We start from the raw sequence: 16,795 nt of genomic DNA on the forward strand, positions 1-16,795 counted from the left end.
TCTGAGGTCCCTTCTACAACACCACTCTAGGACCTGTTGTAACCCACCTGTGGCTGGGTCCTTTCGTGGCCACTCCCTCAGCTCTTCAGTTCACCCTCCCACTCCAAATAATCCCAACTCTCCAACACATTAATGACAAGGAGTGCCTTTACTGTTGATTCTGTGGTTCCCTTGGAGGAAATTACAGGTTCCAACTCTTAACACTTCACTCCCAAAATTCCCATTTGACTCTTCTTCCTAATTCCCTTTCTGACTCTCTGCCACTTCCTCTCCCCTCCAGGGCCTCTCTGCACTCTCTGCAGCCTCCAAAAGTTCTCTGTTTTATTTAGAACAATTTCACATTTGCCCAAATACCCTTCTCTTTTAAGCTGCCTCAGGGCATATGGTTGTTGATCCTTAGACAGCCTTAGAACTGGCTGCACCAGCTCTACCTTACTGTGTATCTCTTTCCAATTCCATGTTCAGTGACATTGTATTGGTAGCTTAAATCCGTCATTATGGCAGTATTTTCACCAGGGAAACTGAAATACTATAAATCAGGGTTTCTCCCTTGGAGAACCTACTGTTACACATTTACTGACACACCACTGTCTAGGTTCCTCCAGCCGGGTTATCATCTAGTTTAGGAGGTTGGTTGAACTCAATGATCCTTCATCATTAAACTTATAACACACATAGTTTTTAATTCCTCATGATTTATGCCAAGTAGTGGGGGCTGAGAAGGCTCATATAAAATGGTAGCTTTATTGGTCAAGTTTCAGTCAGGAAGACAGAACCTATCTATGCCAGATAGGTCAACCGAGGAACCTTAATATGGGAAACCTTAATATGTAAAGAGCTACATATTAAGTTGGATGGAAGTAAAAGGGCAAATGGGTGAGGCAAGCCCTAGATGAGCAGGAAGCCACTTCTGCCTCTAGGGCTGGTGTGACGAAGAGAGAAGGTGTTACCAGAGTTTAGGAATTAGAATTGTAGAGGGAGAGGCTTCCCAGCTGATATGGAGCCCCAGAAGAGACTAAGCTTCTGCTGGAATGCCTCCTACAACGTGGAGTGAGGGGATTACCTCAGCTTTTCCCTTTCTCCAGTGTTCTTCTCAGGTGCTCCCCTTGGCTGAACTTAATCAGAAGCCAGGTGGAACAGGAGTTCGGGAAAATGTAGCTGGTAGGCTTCAGCTCATATGAGGCAGAACAGGACAGAGGAAGCCTGGCAATGAATCTGATTACAGACAGGCAAATCACCATCCTACTAACTAATCATATACCTGATAATAATATTCCTGAAGGGACATCCACTATCTTCAAGGCTATAGCCTGTCATATTGATTTCCTTAGAATCCCACTGTCCAGCTGCATTCTACGAACCCAAATAATTCCCTTCAGTCTGGCTCCCCAATCCACTCTACAGTAAAGAGTGATTAACTTACAAAAACTCATTGTAAGATACTGACAATTCTGACATAGCTTCAAAAAGTTGATTGCAAGAACCAGGGACCATCACATTTTGTAGGAAGATGGAAATTTTACCATCCATAAATCGTAATAACTAGGGACATTCTTTCTTTTTCCTGTCTTTTCTTATTCATTGTTTATTATTTTCTAAGACTTCAGGCACTGTGCTAGATGCTGAGGTTACAAAGATGTTTTAGAACTTGTCCTCAAAGAGCTGACAGTGGATGCGAAGCAGAGAGCAGGGGCAATGCTGGATTCACAGACTAATCCTAAGGAAATATAAAACGCTGCCTCTTGGCCTATTTTCATGTGGGCAGGTTGCAGGGGCAGATCAGGACCACTGGGATTCTCCCGAGCAGCTTCAGTGTCCCCCCAACACTTGGACACTTTTGGGGTTAATTCCTTTCTTACTTATGTAAAGCTTACCTTCTCCTGATGATATCTTCATACTGAGCTTTCAGGAAATACTCTCCTCCCTTGGATCTCTGCTCATCTTCCATTAAGGGAATGATTCCAGCGTCTTGTCTCTCGAATTGCCAGAGACCATAACTCTCATGTCTTTTTTTTTTTTTTTTTAAATTTTGTCTTTTTTTCCTGGTGTTCACAATGTTTTCTTTTAAAAATTTTTATTAGTTGTCGATTTTATACATATTACCGTATATATGTCAACCTCAATCTTCCTATTCATCCCACCCCCCACCTCCCACCCTGTTTTTCCCCCTTGGTGTCCATATGTTTGATCTCTACATCTGTGCCTTTATTTCTACCTTGCAAACTGGTTCATCTGTACCATTTTTCTAGATTCCACTTATATGTGTTAATATATGATATTTGTTTTTCTCTTTCTGAGTTACTTCACTCTGTATAACAGTCTCTAGGTCCATCCACACAAATGACACAATTTCATTCCTTTTGTTTTTTTTACATGGACATAGTTTTAATTTCTCTGTAATAAATGCCAAGGAGTATGATTGCTCGATCATATGGTAAGTATATGTTTAGTTTTCTAAGAAACCACCAAACTATTTTCCCAAGTGACTGTATCATTTTTAAATTCCCACCAGCAATGTTTGAATGATCTAGCTTCTCTGCATCCTGACCTGCTTTTAGTATGGTGACTAATTTTCTTTTAAGCTCTTTATTGGAATATAATTGCTTTACACTTTTGTACCAGCTTTTGAGGTACACCAAAGTGAATCAGCTGTATTTATACATATATCCCCATATCCCCTCTCTCTCGCAACTCCCTCCCACCCTCCCTGTCCTGGCCCTTTCAGGCATCACCCATCATCGAGTTGAACTCCCTTTGTTATACAGCAACTTCCCACTAGCTATCTATTTTTTTATTATTTTATTTTTTATTAATTTTATTTATTTATTTATTTATTTTTGGGGGTACACCAAGTTCAATCATCTGTTTTTATACACATATCCCCATATTCCCTCCCTCCCTTGACTCCCCCCCCACCCTCCCTCGAGTCCCCCCACCCTCCCCGTCCCAGTCCTCTAAGGCATCTTCCATCCTTGAGTTGAACTCCCTTTGTTATACAACAACTTCCCACTGGCTATCTATTTTACAGTTGGTAGTATATATATGTCTGTGCTACTCTCTCGCTTCATCTCAGCTTCCCCTTCAACCCCCACCCCCTCCCAAACCTCAAGTTCTCCAGTCCATTCTCTGCACCTGTGTCCTTGTTCTTGTCACTGAGTTCATCAGTACCATTTTTAGATTCCGTATATGTGAGTTAGCATACAATATTTGTCTTTCTCTTTCTGACTTACTTCACTCTGTATGACAGACTGTAGGTCTATCCACCTCATTACATATAGCTCCATCTCATCCCTTTTATAGCTGAGTAATATTCCATTGTATATATATGCCACATTTTCTTTATCCATTCATTTGTTGATGGGCATTTCGGTTGCTTCCATGTCCTGGCTATTGTAAATAGTGCTGCAATAAACATTATGGTACATGTTTCTTTTGGGATTATGGTTTTCTTTGGGTATATACCCAGTAGTGGGATTACTGGATCATATGCACCTGCATCCTTTTCTTGCCCTGTCACTGGGTTCATCAGTACCATTTTTTTTTTTTTTTAGATTCCGTATTTATGAGTTAGCATACAGTATTTTTTTTTCTCTTTCTGGCTTACTTCACTCTGTATGACAGACTCTAGGTCTATCCACCTCATTACATATAGCTCCATCTCATTCCTTTTTATGGCGGAGTAATATTCCATTGTATATATGTACCACATCTTCTTTATCCATTCATCTGTCGATGGGCATTTAGGTTGTTTCCATGACCTGGCTATTGTAAATAGTGCTGCAATGAACATTGGGGTGGATGTGTCTTTTTGAATTATGGTTTCTCTGGATATATGCTCAGTAGTGGGATTACTGGGTCATATAGTAACTCAATTTTTAGTTTTTTAAGGAAAATCTATATTGTTCTCCATAGTGGTTGTATCAATTTATATTCCCACCAAAAGGGCAAGAGTGTTCCCTTTTCTCCACACCCTCTGCAGCATTTATTGTTTGTAGATTTTCTGATGATGCCCATTCTAACTGGTGTGAGGTGATACCTCACTATAGTTTTGATTTGCATTTCTCTAATGATTAGTGATGCTGAGCATCTTTTCATGTGTTTGTTGGCCATCTGTAAGTCTTCTTTGAAGAAATGCCTATTTAGGTCTTCTGCCCACTCTTTGAGTGGGTTGTTTGATTTTTTGATATTGAGCTGCATGAGCTGTTTATATACTTTGGAGGTTAATCTTTTGTCCCTTGATTCATTTGCAAATATTTTCTCCCATTCTGACAGTTTCTTTTTCTCTTATTTATAATTTCCTTTGCTGTGCAAAAGCTTTTTAAATTTCATTAGGTCCCATTTATTTGTTTTTGTTTTTATTTCCGTTACTCTAAGAGGTTGGTCAAACAAAGATCTTGCTGTGATTTATGTCAAAGAGTGTTCTTCCTATATTTTCCTCTAAGAGTTTTATAGTGTCTGGTCTTACATTTAGGTCTTTAATCCATTTTGAGTTTATTTTTGTGCATGGTGTTAGGGAGTGTTCCAATTTCATTCTTTTACATGTAGCTGACCAATTTTCCCAGCACCGCTTATTGAAGAGGCTGTCTTTTCCCCATTGTATATTCTTGCCTCCTTTGTCATAGATTAGTTGACCATAGTTTATCTCTGGGCTTTCTATCCTGTTCCATTGATCTATATTTCTGTTTTTATGCTAGTACCATATTTCTTGATTACTGTAGCTTTATAGTATAGTCTGAAGTCAGGGAGCGTGATTCCTCTGGCTGCATTTTTATTTTTCTCAAGATTGCTTTGGCTATTCGGGGTCTTTTGTGTCCCCGTTCAAATTTTAAGATTTTTTTGTTCTAGTTCTGTAAAAAATGTCATTGGTAACTTGATAAGGATTGCATTGAATCTGTATATTGCTTTGGATAGTATAGTCACTTTCACAAGATTGATTCTTCCAATCCAAAAACATGGTATATCTCTCCATTTGTTTGTATAGTCTTTGATTTCTTTCATCAGTGTCTTACAATTTTCTGAATACAGGTCTTTTACCTCCTGAGTTAGGTTTATTCCTAGGTATTTTATTCTTTTTTGTTGCAATGGTGAATGGGATTGTTTCCTTAATTTCTCTTTCTGATCTTTCATTGTTAGTGTATAGAAATGCAAAAGATTTCTGTGTGTTAATTTTGTATCCTGCAGCATTACCAAATTCATTGATTAGCTCAAGTAGTTTCCTGGTGGCATCTTTAGGAAACTTAGAGAAAAACCCATGTCATTCAATTTTGTACTTTGGGGTTGCCTTAACTTGTGGAGGTGGGATTCCAAGAGACCTAGCTCTGTTCAGGTTACAGAAGGCCTATATTTCAGTAGGTTTGTTGAATTGCCTGATGTTCAAATTATGATGAGCCACGAACCCCTACAGAAGCAGGATGTACACAGTGATGGACAGTAGCCCAGGTGCAGCATGGGAACAGGTGTGTTGATAGCTTCTTTCCCACATGTGTTTGAGCAAGTCACGCGTTGTCTGCTCACTGCAGTTTTCTCATCTGCACCAGGTGATGGTCCTCATCTTGGACAATGTACCCAGAGGTCCATTGTGAGGGTCACTTGAGGTTGGCCATGTAGAAGCACTTTATAAACTGGAATGTATTACAGCCATGCAAGGAAATATTACTTAAGTGGCATTTCTTGGTAGGGTTCGGCTGCCTTCCACAAAGTGAAGGTCAGCTTACTAATGCCACCCTAGTAGATGAAATGGTCTCAATTCACATTTTTTATTTTTCCTTTTACTAAATTGGGAACAAAACCCTCAGGGCTTATAATAGAAGACTGCTAAAAGGTGTGTCTAACTTGGAAATGCCTACCAAAATTCCATTCAACTTGGTTTAAATTGTGTATAGTGTGAAGGGGGAAGCCATAAAGATTTCTCCAGAAGCAAGTCTGTGACCCAGGCCTTGTGGAAGGGCTGCAGGCTCTAGTGGCTGTGGTGCCCTTCAAAAAACAATAAGACAGCCATACCATTTCTCAGGTTTTCAAGGGCATGCTCCGCAGCCCAGTTGCTGAGCGTTTGTGTGTAAATGTGTCTCCATGTGTGCTAGTGCACTTATTAAAGGATGTAGTGGTGGCTTAGAGCAGGTAGGTTTCCAGGCTTCTCAGAAAAAGAAGAGTTTTCCTTGGCTCCAATGCCAGCTGCTTTATCTGTTTTCACTTTAAAGATGTGTTTCCAAAACACCATTTCCTGAAATCTTTTGGCTGCAGCCAGGTATGAGATTCCCAGCTGCAAGTCCAGGGAGAAGGTGAGCTGCCAGGGAGAAGTTTACAATAGGGCGGGTCACCCAGAGGAGTGCCAGTTGACACCTTGCCAGGAAGTGGAGAGCGAGCCAGCCACAAGGACCCTCCATGGGAAAAGTTCTCCCTCCAGATCCAACTGGAAATTCATATCTAAGATATTAGTTTGCATAACCACACTGAATTCTTGTAATTGAGGAGGGGTTAGTGAGCTTCAATTCTAACAGAGTAAGACAAGTTGAAGTGAGTCCTTTTGCACAAAGGTGTTTTGTTAACCCCCTTTGTAACATCTCTCTGTATTTAGTGTCCACCGTTCCTTATCTTGATCACTTTTTAGTGCACTACTGCTACCTATCTTGCCAGAATTTGAGCCCTGAGCTCATGTGAAACTACCTATAAACTCTCCCATGTCTAACACAGTACATTGAAGGTGCTGAATAAGTGTTGGTTGTATACATGACTGAAAGATGCAAAACTGGAGCTATTAACAAGGTTTTTATTGAAGATTCAACCATTCCATATATATTTATTGAGAACTTGAAACAGGCCAGACATGGTTATAGGCAATGGGAAGAGACTGAGAACAAATCATACATGAAGATAACAGCAGAGACCCTAAAGGTCAATTTTCCCCCCAGCTTTTTTCCAACTCCTTGGCTGTTGAGAATTCCTTGGCTATGCTCAGACCTGGGTCTTGTAAATCCCATGTTCCTGGCCACTTTACCCTGTCCAAGGCCTATCCTAAGTTGGGATAGGGACTTATCTTCTTGATCTCCAATAAAGACTTTAAATAGCCCCCAGGCTAGATAGTAAACTGAGTACATATTTCTCCCAGTAATCCCATCACTCAACACTATCTCCAGGATTTTCATCAAATTTCCTCACTATTCTTCTGGTGAGGAAAAATATTACAGTTGATCTTAGCTAAAAGGCTAAGAAGCAGTCCCAATTCCCTAGCTATCAAAGCTTAAATGCTTGCATTGTAGCCTAGTTCTGGAGGTTAAATCCCCATGTTTCTCTCTGAACCAGATGAAATATAGATAATGGAAAGCTGCCGTAAAGGAGAACAGAAGTTGCTGAGGAACTCTGGGGGGAACGTGTGAAGATAGGTGGGGCAAAGGTAGAACACTGGTGAAGATACACAGAAGAGCATCAGAGAGGCTTACAGTACCAGCAGCAGGATCATCTGCTTCTCCCCCAATGGCTGAAATATTCTTCACATTTCATCGGCAGAGAGCCCTCAAAAATATGGAAGATGCCAGTTCTTACTTTCTTAGATTTGCAAAGGCTGGGAGGGTCCATGAAGCTCAAACTCCTCCAAGTTCAGAGAGAGGATACACCCTACCCAAGATCACATGGCCTAGGGACATAGCAAAAGTTTTATCTTTTAGAATCAAAATGGGGAAATTTGTCCTTTGTCTCTGATTCAAATGATACAAGCAATTCTCCACAGTCATGAGAAGTACCTCCCAGGTTAGATTGGAAACCATGCTGGATGTAGAACAGCTGAAGGACCCAGGCATATCTGGTCTTTGGAAGACAGAATGGAGGGAGACATGAGAGATGACATCAAGCTTTAAAAACTGGCACAAGGAAGAGAGTTACATATTTTTCCTGTTTGGCCCCAGAGGATTGAGCTGGGGTCTGTAGGTACAAGTTACAGAGAGGTAACTTTTTCTCAGCTCAGGAAACCTTTCTAATAGAGCTGCCTGACAGTGAAACAGTCTCAAAACTAATAAGCTCCCTGCTCCTGGAAGTTATCAAGGAGAAGCTAGATGGAAACCTGATGGATTGTAGAGGTGGCTTCTCTTTGGAATGGCAGGAAGAGCACCGCACTGCTCTGACTCCTTAGAATTTGAGATGAACCATGGTTCATGCATTTCTACCTCTGGCAATGGCTCTGGTAAGTAGGCATCAGGGTAGCTCTTGTTATCATCCTCAAGATGTTGGAGGAACACCACAGCTTCTTTCTAACTTCTGAATGCCAGGGTCTAAAATTGCTGAGTGTAACTTAATGGATGGCAAAGAGGCTCAACATCCCCCGCCGACAGATCAATGATGGCAGCTCCTGGACGCTGCACTGAGAAGCAATTTGAGACAGCAGGAAAAGCTCTGATCATTTAGCCAAGTCTTGCAGGGCTGGCAGCCTGCTGGATACACACTTGCCATCCCTGATCATCTCAGTTCTTTTTTTTCCCTGCATATCCTGAACAGTATTCTTTTTGGTCTAATCTTTCATTTTGTTGTAATTCCTAGCAGTCTTTTTTACCTCCTTCTTTCTCTCTTAATGATTCTAGACCATGGCTATCTCCCTCATCTATGAAATAGGTCTTTCTAGGACCATTTGTTCATAAAAATGGCACTTTGGGGCTTAAAGGGTGAGCTAAAGATCTCCAAGAAGCCTAAGCTTCCCTTTTCCCTTTCTTTCTTCAATTGGCTGGATGGATTCTGAAATCCCAAGGGCCTTCTTAAAATGCAAAGACCACCCCACTCCCAACCAGGAGATAGTCACCCAAATAATGGCAGGACTCTGATTTTTTAGTGCAGATTATTTATTCTCATTCTTTTCCTCTGAGAGTTTGGGGGCATGGGTGGGGAAGCCAAGAAGAAGGAGTGAGGACTCCAAGTCTTACCACAGGGTAGAGAAGGGAGCTGTGAGGGCTGGGAGTCTTCAGACCTGAAGACTACCCCAGTTGGAAGGGGTCTTGGAGGTCTAGTTTGACTTCCTCTCTCTGCAGTTGGGGACCCGAGGACCCAGGGTTGGGTGAACAGATTTGATCACAGTCACAGGTGAGAAAAGCACACTCCCACCTTTGCCCAATTTGTCTTTAGGAGTCCTTGAAGCTTTTCTGTAGGGGTGGTAGTGATTTCCTCAAATTGGAAAATTTGGATAGGTAATGGTCACTGCTGTTTTGCAGAAATAAAGAGAACATTATAGAGCTGAACCTCAGTCACTGAAGCTGAGTCAAGCCTAGTCAGGGCCCCTCTCTGGTTTGTATATGTTGGAAAAAAAGGAATAGTAATTTCTTCTTTCATAGGAAGCATACAAAAGGACGCTTTTTGATTTCTATTGCTGGGTAGCAGATCTTATATTACACATCTTCTCTTGCCTTATCTTCAACAATTTTTGCCCATAGAATTCCTAGCACAAGGTAGGCACTCTCTAAATGCTTGCAAAGTGGGGTGAAAATATACCTTTTCCACGTATGGGAAGTGTGGGGTGGGGAGAAGAAATAAAGAGAGTTCCAGAAGATATTGCCTACTATTGTATGAATTCACAATGCATCTCATAATAAGACTTACCAAACAAATTACAAACGTTGGGACCATTTACTCCCCATTCCAAGGGCTCGGTGAAATAGTATCAAGGTGTCCATGCTTGTCTAAGGCTCAGGGTGTCCTGTATAAGTATATCACTACTGAGCATCATAGAGGCTTCAAATGTTCTTATAATCCCTCTCTCCTTTGGGGGAGGTTGTCAATGTATCTTTTTTTCAACACTTTCAAAATCACAATTGTTTATAGTAACAGGAGATGGCAGAACCTGGCTGAAATGGGAAGGCTGAGATTTATCTAACCTCTAATTTAGTTCTCCTCTTAAGTTTGTCCAAGTTCCTGAGACGCCTTTCCCCTGTAAGTTAAACCATTGTTTGTCAAGGGAAATATAAATTAAGAGCTCTGTTTTCTGAGTTAAATGGAAACTTGGGCTAGGGAAGCAGCTTCTTGCTGTGCTCTTCAGATCTCCAAAATAATGTAGAAATTGGAGTCAGTGGGACGTAGATTTGATGAATTCTAGAGGAATCCCAAACTCAAAGAATGCGGGAGTTCTGTGGAGCCAGAAACCCAGCCTAAATTTGACTCATCAGAGCTCTTAATAATCAGGTCGGAAATTCCATGGCATTACTGAAAGGAGCAAATCTTTTTTCTCTTTAGACAAAATGGATTCTGAAACCATCCATATTCTCTATGGACTCCTGGTTGGGTGAGCCAAATGCCCCGCCCAGACCAAGAACAGCGACGCCATGGTCATCCCCATGTTTACTGTAGAAGGGAAGCTAAACTTCTAGCACTACATGAGCTGTCCAGTTATGGATCTCTCGATTGTATGATTTGGAAGACACACAATTAAGAGAATAACTATGGCCAAAATTGAGTTTGTAAAGTTGGTATAGAGCCAATGAGAAGTAACACAAACCTCTTTCAATTTATCTTTGCAGGGCTAGAAATCAAGATTGCAGGCTTTGTGTCTTTACTGTGAAAGACAAAGACAGCTGGGAATTATGTGCTTTAATGGACACTCACAGGCACTAAATTCAATCCCTCAGCACCTCCCCAATCTGACGACCAAGCCATCAAGCCAATTTTTCCTATGGTTACCTCCATAGACCTCAGAACACAGTAAGGATAGATGATAAGCAAAGCTAATACCAAGTTGAACAACAGCAGCTGTTTAGTTAAACTATGAAGAACTGCCACAGTAGGGAGACAGATAAGTCAAGTGAAAGTCACCCTGGGATAGTATCTCTCAGGGGTGGCCAGGGAATGGCCACCATTTAAAAAACACACTGAGAGTTAAAATCAGATTCCAGGACTCTACTTCCAAAACCACCATATTAGAGTTTCTGGGAGTGGGTTCAGGAATTTGCACTTTAAACAAAATTTGTCCTCAACTGAATGGATGGTAAATTTTGCACGTATGTGTACTATGATTTTTAATCCAGTAGATGCTGTTGTGACTAACAACTACAACTCGTATTCAGAGGAGTGCTCAATTTATACAGTTTTGGGTTCTGGAGTACTCTCTTAATCAATAGATATTAATCATAAGATAGTGGTTTATGAAATTCCTTGGCTTCAGAAAATAATATTCACACTTAGGAAAGGCTGGGAGCCATGGTTTAGAAGAAATAAGGCTTGAGGTACAAGTTACTGATAACAGAATCTTCCTGGGATCCTAGATGGATTCAGACAATAAATGCACAGACATTTATTGGAGGTCTCCCGTGTGCCGAGCACCGAACTTCCCAGAATCACTCAGCTATTGACAGGGCCTGGGCTCCAGTGCAGATCTTAAGACTTCAAGTTCAGCTTTTTCTTACTCACAGCTATCTTCTGGAACTGATGGGAGTAGGAATGTTCTGCCCTTATGGGGAGGAGGGATGCCGAGAAATGGAGTAGGGAAAGGACTGTTAGAAGTAGGAGAATAGAGCTGGAGACATTTAGATTTAAGGGGTAAGTACTTTATAAAGGCTTGCTCTGCCTGTAGATATAAATTGCATGGTACCCAGCTGCAGCCCTTACTCCACAGCTTTAGCCTGTTGTCCTGCATATTCTGGTAGAAGTCTTGGATTGTGCTGGGACTAAAGGGGTGGGAGGAGGTCTAGGGCTGGCAGGAGTGGTTGGCCTGAGTGATCCGAGGCCTGGAGGATTATGACTGAGGGATGAGGTGGAAATTGGCACCTTGTGGCTTTGTGAGGCTACTCTGACTCGTGCCTTTCCCTTTCCAGATGCCAAGATGTGAGATTAGCTCTATTGCTTTGGGGCGGGACTTGGTGTTTGGAAAACTGGTGACTCTTTAATGTCACAGCACTGCCACACCCTCCTCCTGCTGCGCTTGACGTTGACCACCCAGCCTGTGCACACCACCACCTACTCCTGGGACAGTGATGTGGCCTGACCTCCAGAGCAGAGGGCTGGGAAGTCCCGTGGGTGGTGCTCCTGAGGTTACTTCAGGACATGTCTTCTCAGTGCCCTCCTGGGGGCTTGCATGAAGAAGCCAAGGGTCCTTCCAACTCTAGTTCTACTCCAGTTTACTGAACCCATGGATGTGTCATAACTCAGCTGGAGCAATCGCAGAGAAATAAAGCATCTATACCACTCAGTTTATCTAATTGTTTTTTGAGCTGAAAATGACAATTTTCTTATGGTCATTCTCTTCATGCTAAGAGTATTGAGAGTTTATCACCTTTTGGGGGTACATTTATAAAGATAGTAGAAAAGTTTCAAAATGTTAAGTGACTTCTTCCCTCTAATACTTTACTCCATCCATCCCCCAGCACCTATGTGTGGGTGCGCACACGTGCTCCCATGCATGCACTCGCATACACACAGACACATACACACCCCTTTTTCTACCTATTGGAATATTCTTGGGGCAAGGTAAGGCCAAGGTGTTTCCAGAGAACAGAAACAAACTATCTGTAACTCTAGTTTTTTTAAAAAATTGAGGTATAATTGACATGTAGCATTATATTAGTTTCAGGTGTGCACATAATGATTTGATATTTGTGTACACTGAGAAGTGATCACCACGATAAGTCTCATTATCCATCACCATACGTAGTTATAAAGCCCACAACCTTAGGGAAATGGAGAGGACTCAAAGTATAGTAAAAAATGCCTGGGAGAACCATTACTAGAAAATACCCACCGCTCCAGGTAGAAGTGGAGAAAAAAATGGGAAAGTGATGAGATTTTTATCTTTAGTGGTACAGGAAAGAGATGCCTTGCTTCTGAGACAGAACCTCAGGTTAGGAATGTCTACACTGTGAGTCTCAGAAGAAGGTGTCATCCTGGTTTTTCTGAGCCTCAACATGGCACATAGACAGCAGAATGGGACCTATGTTGTCAAATCTGCTTGGACTGATGGCCGTTGGTAGGTGACCAAATGCTCAAAGGGTATGTCTGCAGACACCCATGTGTATAAGTGGACTGAGGTCTGGATGGACCTTGGTCTTCTGTGAGCCCCTAAACTTTGTCTCTGCCTTGGGGAAGGTGCAGGATTCTTGAAAGGATGGTTTATAAGCACATCAGATAGAACCTCAAACTGTAAATTTAGTTATTATCCCCTCAAATGGGTCTATTTCCTGTGTACCCTGATGGTGGTCTGCAAGCTGGCACACACAGCATTGGAAAGCCTCCTGAGACTTGCAGGGCTGGTGGCCACTCGATCAGTTCACTTGTCTTTATTAAGCAGCTATGATGCTAAATGGAGCCCCCTTTAGACTTAGAGGGGGCTCCATGATCACTTGGGGCCCTAAGTCCCTTTTTACTGCAGCAGGCTTCAGTGTTAGGCCCAAGGGGAGAAAGTATATTAATGCTCTCTTAGTCAAGATATTTTCTCTTGAATCTACGTGATTTGGGAAAATGTGAGTCAGGATAGATGACAAAGACAGAAAGAAATATAACATCTGAATATTTCTAGGTTCACTCATTCTGCAGTAAAATACTCAGGCCCACAAATGAACATTTACTTTAACCCTTTTGTCTTTCATTCGGTTCCTAGGATATGTTTTTTCTGAAACGCAATTTCAAAGGTGGGGAGGGGTAATCAATTTCTGCTATTACAGGGTGGGCATCCTCCCCAGAAGTCTAGGAAATCTCTTGCAGATTTCAGAGGCTTCTTAACCTTTTCTGACATTTAAAAGCAAACGGGAACTCTGCCAGATAAAAGTGAGCTGAAAACAACGGTCAAGTTGATGTCCAACTGGAAGGAGCCTGGTTCCTTCAAATTCCTTCCCTTTTACACACTCTTCATTATGAAATGGGACCATAGAACACTGATGTTTCTCTCTTAAAGCATATGCACGCGTGTGTGTGTACGCGCACGCATGCGCGCGCGTACACACACACACACACACACACACACACACTCTAAAGTTGCTTGTCATGACTAAAATGAGGCCAGGGCAAACTGTCAACAGAGCATGGTCCAGATAATACTTTATTCTTTTTTCTATCATTACGGTTTTAAGGGTGGGATTGAAAACTGGAAGGATTAGAGCTGAGCTGTTGGGAAATTTACAGCTGAGCATGGACGCTCACATTCACTCTCTCTCTCCTCCCTCCCCTTTTCTTTAACAAGTTAGCAGCATGTGGCCTGTCCTGGTTCCAGCAGCGATTATTAAAATAAAAAACACCTTTGGCCATAAACACAAGTGAAAATTGAAACACGCTCATGAAAGTTTATTATTTTTCGCTTCAATAACTTCACCCTACATGGAGAACTTTATTTGCCTCAAAGGTCTTTGGGTTGGGTAATGAAAAGGCACAGGGGGTTCAGGGACCCCAAGTCATCAGGGTTGGGAGGCAGCTGGGGCTGGTGTGCATCTTGGCCTCAGGCCTGCAGGGCTGCTCAAGCCTGTGAGCTCTCATGTGCGGGAGCCCACTTCCTCTCTCTCTCTCTCCTTGGGGCTGCCCTGCCTTTAGGGTCCTGTCGAGGGAGATGGGCACTGAGCTGGTTTTAAGCCTGTCTGCCCCTCTGCTGGCTTGCTAGTCCCACATTCAAGTCATCTGGCTGATGCTATAGATTTCCCGGAGCTTTGCTTTGACTTAAGGCACTTTTAGCCTCTGACTGGGATCCTCGACACTCCCAAACTCAAAAAGGATATGGGAAGGAGTGGGAAGGCAGATATTGAGGGGACAATGTAGAGACCCCAGGGTGAAAGGATGTCTACAACTGAAGAGGAGTGGTTTATTGCAGATAATTTACTTCTGAGAAAAGAGGGTTGACTATGTTATGTGATAATGATCTTTATTTTTAGAGAAAGAAGAAAAGGATTTAAAATGTAAGAGGTGGATTTTGGTTTATGTGGGAGAGAAATAGACCATTTACATGACAGTTAGTTTAGGTTTTTTGTCTCTTGCAGCCAAAACTTGGTCCTAAATGTATAGTCGCCCATTCCAGGGTATAGGCTGTCTTACTTGGAGAATAAACACAAGGTTTGAAGGTAAGTCTTTTAGGAACAGTGTGATAATTCTACTCCGTAACATTCTTGAGGACCAAGGTTTCACTGAGCGCATCATTCCACTGTCCCTGGGATGCAGCTTTTGTCATCATGGCCAGTATGGTGCCATCTATACTTAGGGCAACACATGGAGAAAGGGGGGATGAAGAAGGGATTAAGGGGGCATGCCTGTCTCCTAAGGGAGGTTCCCAGGGGCTGTTACATGACACCTGAGTTTATATCCCACCAGCAAGAAGTTAGCCCCTTGGCCATACTTTGCAAAAGAGTCAGGCAAATTAATCTTTATTATGAGTAGCAATATGCTCAGCTAAAAACCTTGTTAAGAAAGAAAGAGAGAAGAGATATTGGAAAACAATGAGTAGTCTTTGCCACAGCAGTTAATGAAAACCCAATCCTCACCTGTCTTATCGGTCAGTGTTGGTTTAGTCAGTGTGTTCTTTCCATTGTTCCATGAATCTATGTCTTCACAGGGAATTCAAGCTCATCACTTCCTCATTCATTTTAGCTCTGTGACGTTTTGTCATTATTGCTCCTCTATGCTTTCACTTAAATTCTTGTTCTTTGTCCCATCAAAATCTTCACTGAGTCAACTTTGTATGAAATCTGTGAGCCTCATACTAAAGACTCAGAACTCAGAAAAAATAACATGAGAAAGATGTCAAATCTGTTGATCTCTTTTGTAGCTTTACCATGATTTTTCTAGAATAGGGACACAGGAGTATGTGCCATTTTACATGGCTTGTTTTGCACTCATCAGTGTGGTATAAACCCAACTAGCTTCTCAAAGCCTTCCTGGGGATGAATTGGGACCAGCATCTCCTTTGGATTCTGTCTTGGCTCAAGGATTGCTGTTTTATTTCCCTGGGATGCTGCATGGTTTTAGCCCCTTGTTCTGAGTAGCATGACTCACATCCCATCAAATCTCCCTTTTGCTTGCTCGCTCTCTTCCGGCTGCTTCTCTCTTGCTCCATGTGAGATGTTTCTGGCTGCCTCACTTTCCAGCATAATTAAATCCAGTAGGCCTTCCAGTTGACCTCATGAGTATGAGTTAAGCCCATTTATGAAATATGAAATGATCCCAAATACTCATGATCCAGCTTTCCCAGGGGGCTGCGGGGGCGGATCATAAGCTAAGAGCTTCCTGCTGGAGATGCTGCAGGAAGGCAGATGTGGCATCCCTAGAGATAAGCAGCGCCTTCTATGGACTGAGCTCTGGTCTCAAGCGGTAGTGATGATTCTCAGTGTTCCCTAAGAGAATCCTATCATATCCTTGTCCGACTTCTCTTTCCGTTCAAGGGTACTTGCTCTTATTTTGAGCAAGTGAGGAAAACCAAGATCATGTCATGTCAGACTGGGTTGATGCGTTCTGTGGAACTCTCCATTTTGATCAGAGGCAGTGGAACAGTGTTGAATTAGCTGATCTATATGTGCTCAAAGGCAATGTTTGCATCCCTCTGTCATAGGCCTGGGTTTATTCTATCTACCATTTAAGGTTTCCTGGGTGACAAGAAGGGAACTGAAGAGAGTATGAATAACTCAAGAAAAATCAGCTCCACTAGAGAAACAGAGTTCAAAGACCCTCTGCACTTGTGGGGGTAATTAGTCCATAGACAGTCCTGCAGTAGATCAGAGACAAGGCCTTGGATTAGTAGGTGACATCCATTATTTGACTGTTTATACGTCTATGGAGGAGAAGCGACTTCTGCTACATCCATCTGGAGGGGCTAGAACTCGAGGACCACTGCTGGCTCCTCCCTCCTAATCCTTACCTACTGCCT

This window comes from Hippopotamus amphibius, chromosome 8, assembly GCF_030028045.1.
Source record: "Hippopotamus amphibius kiboko isolate mHipAmp2 chromosome 8, mHipAmp2.hap2, whole genome shotgun sequence".
In the NCBI taxonomy this organism is placed as follows: domain Eukaryota; kingdom Metazoa; phylum Chordata; class Mammalia; order Artiodactyla; family Hippopotamidae; genus Hippopotamus; species Hippopotamus amphibius.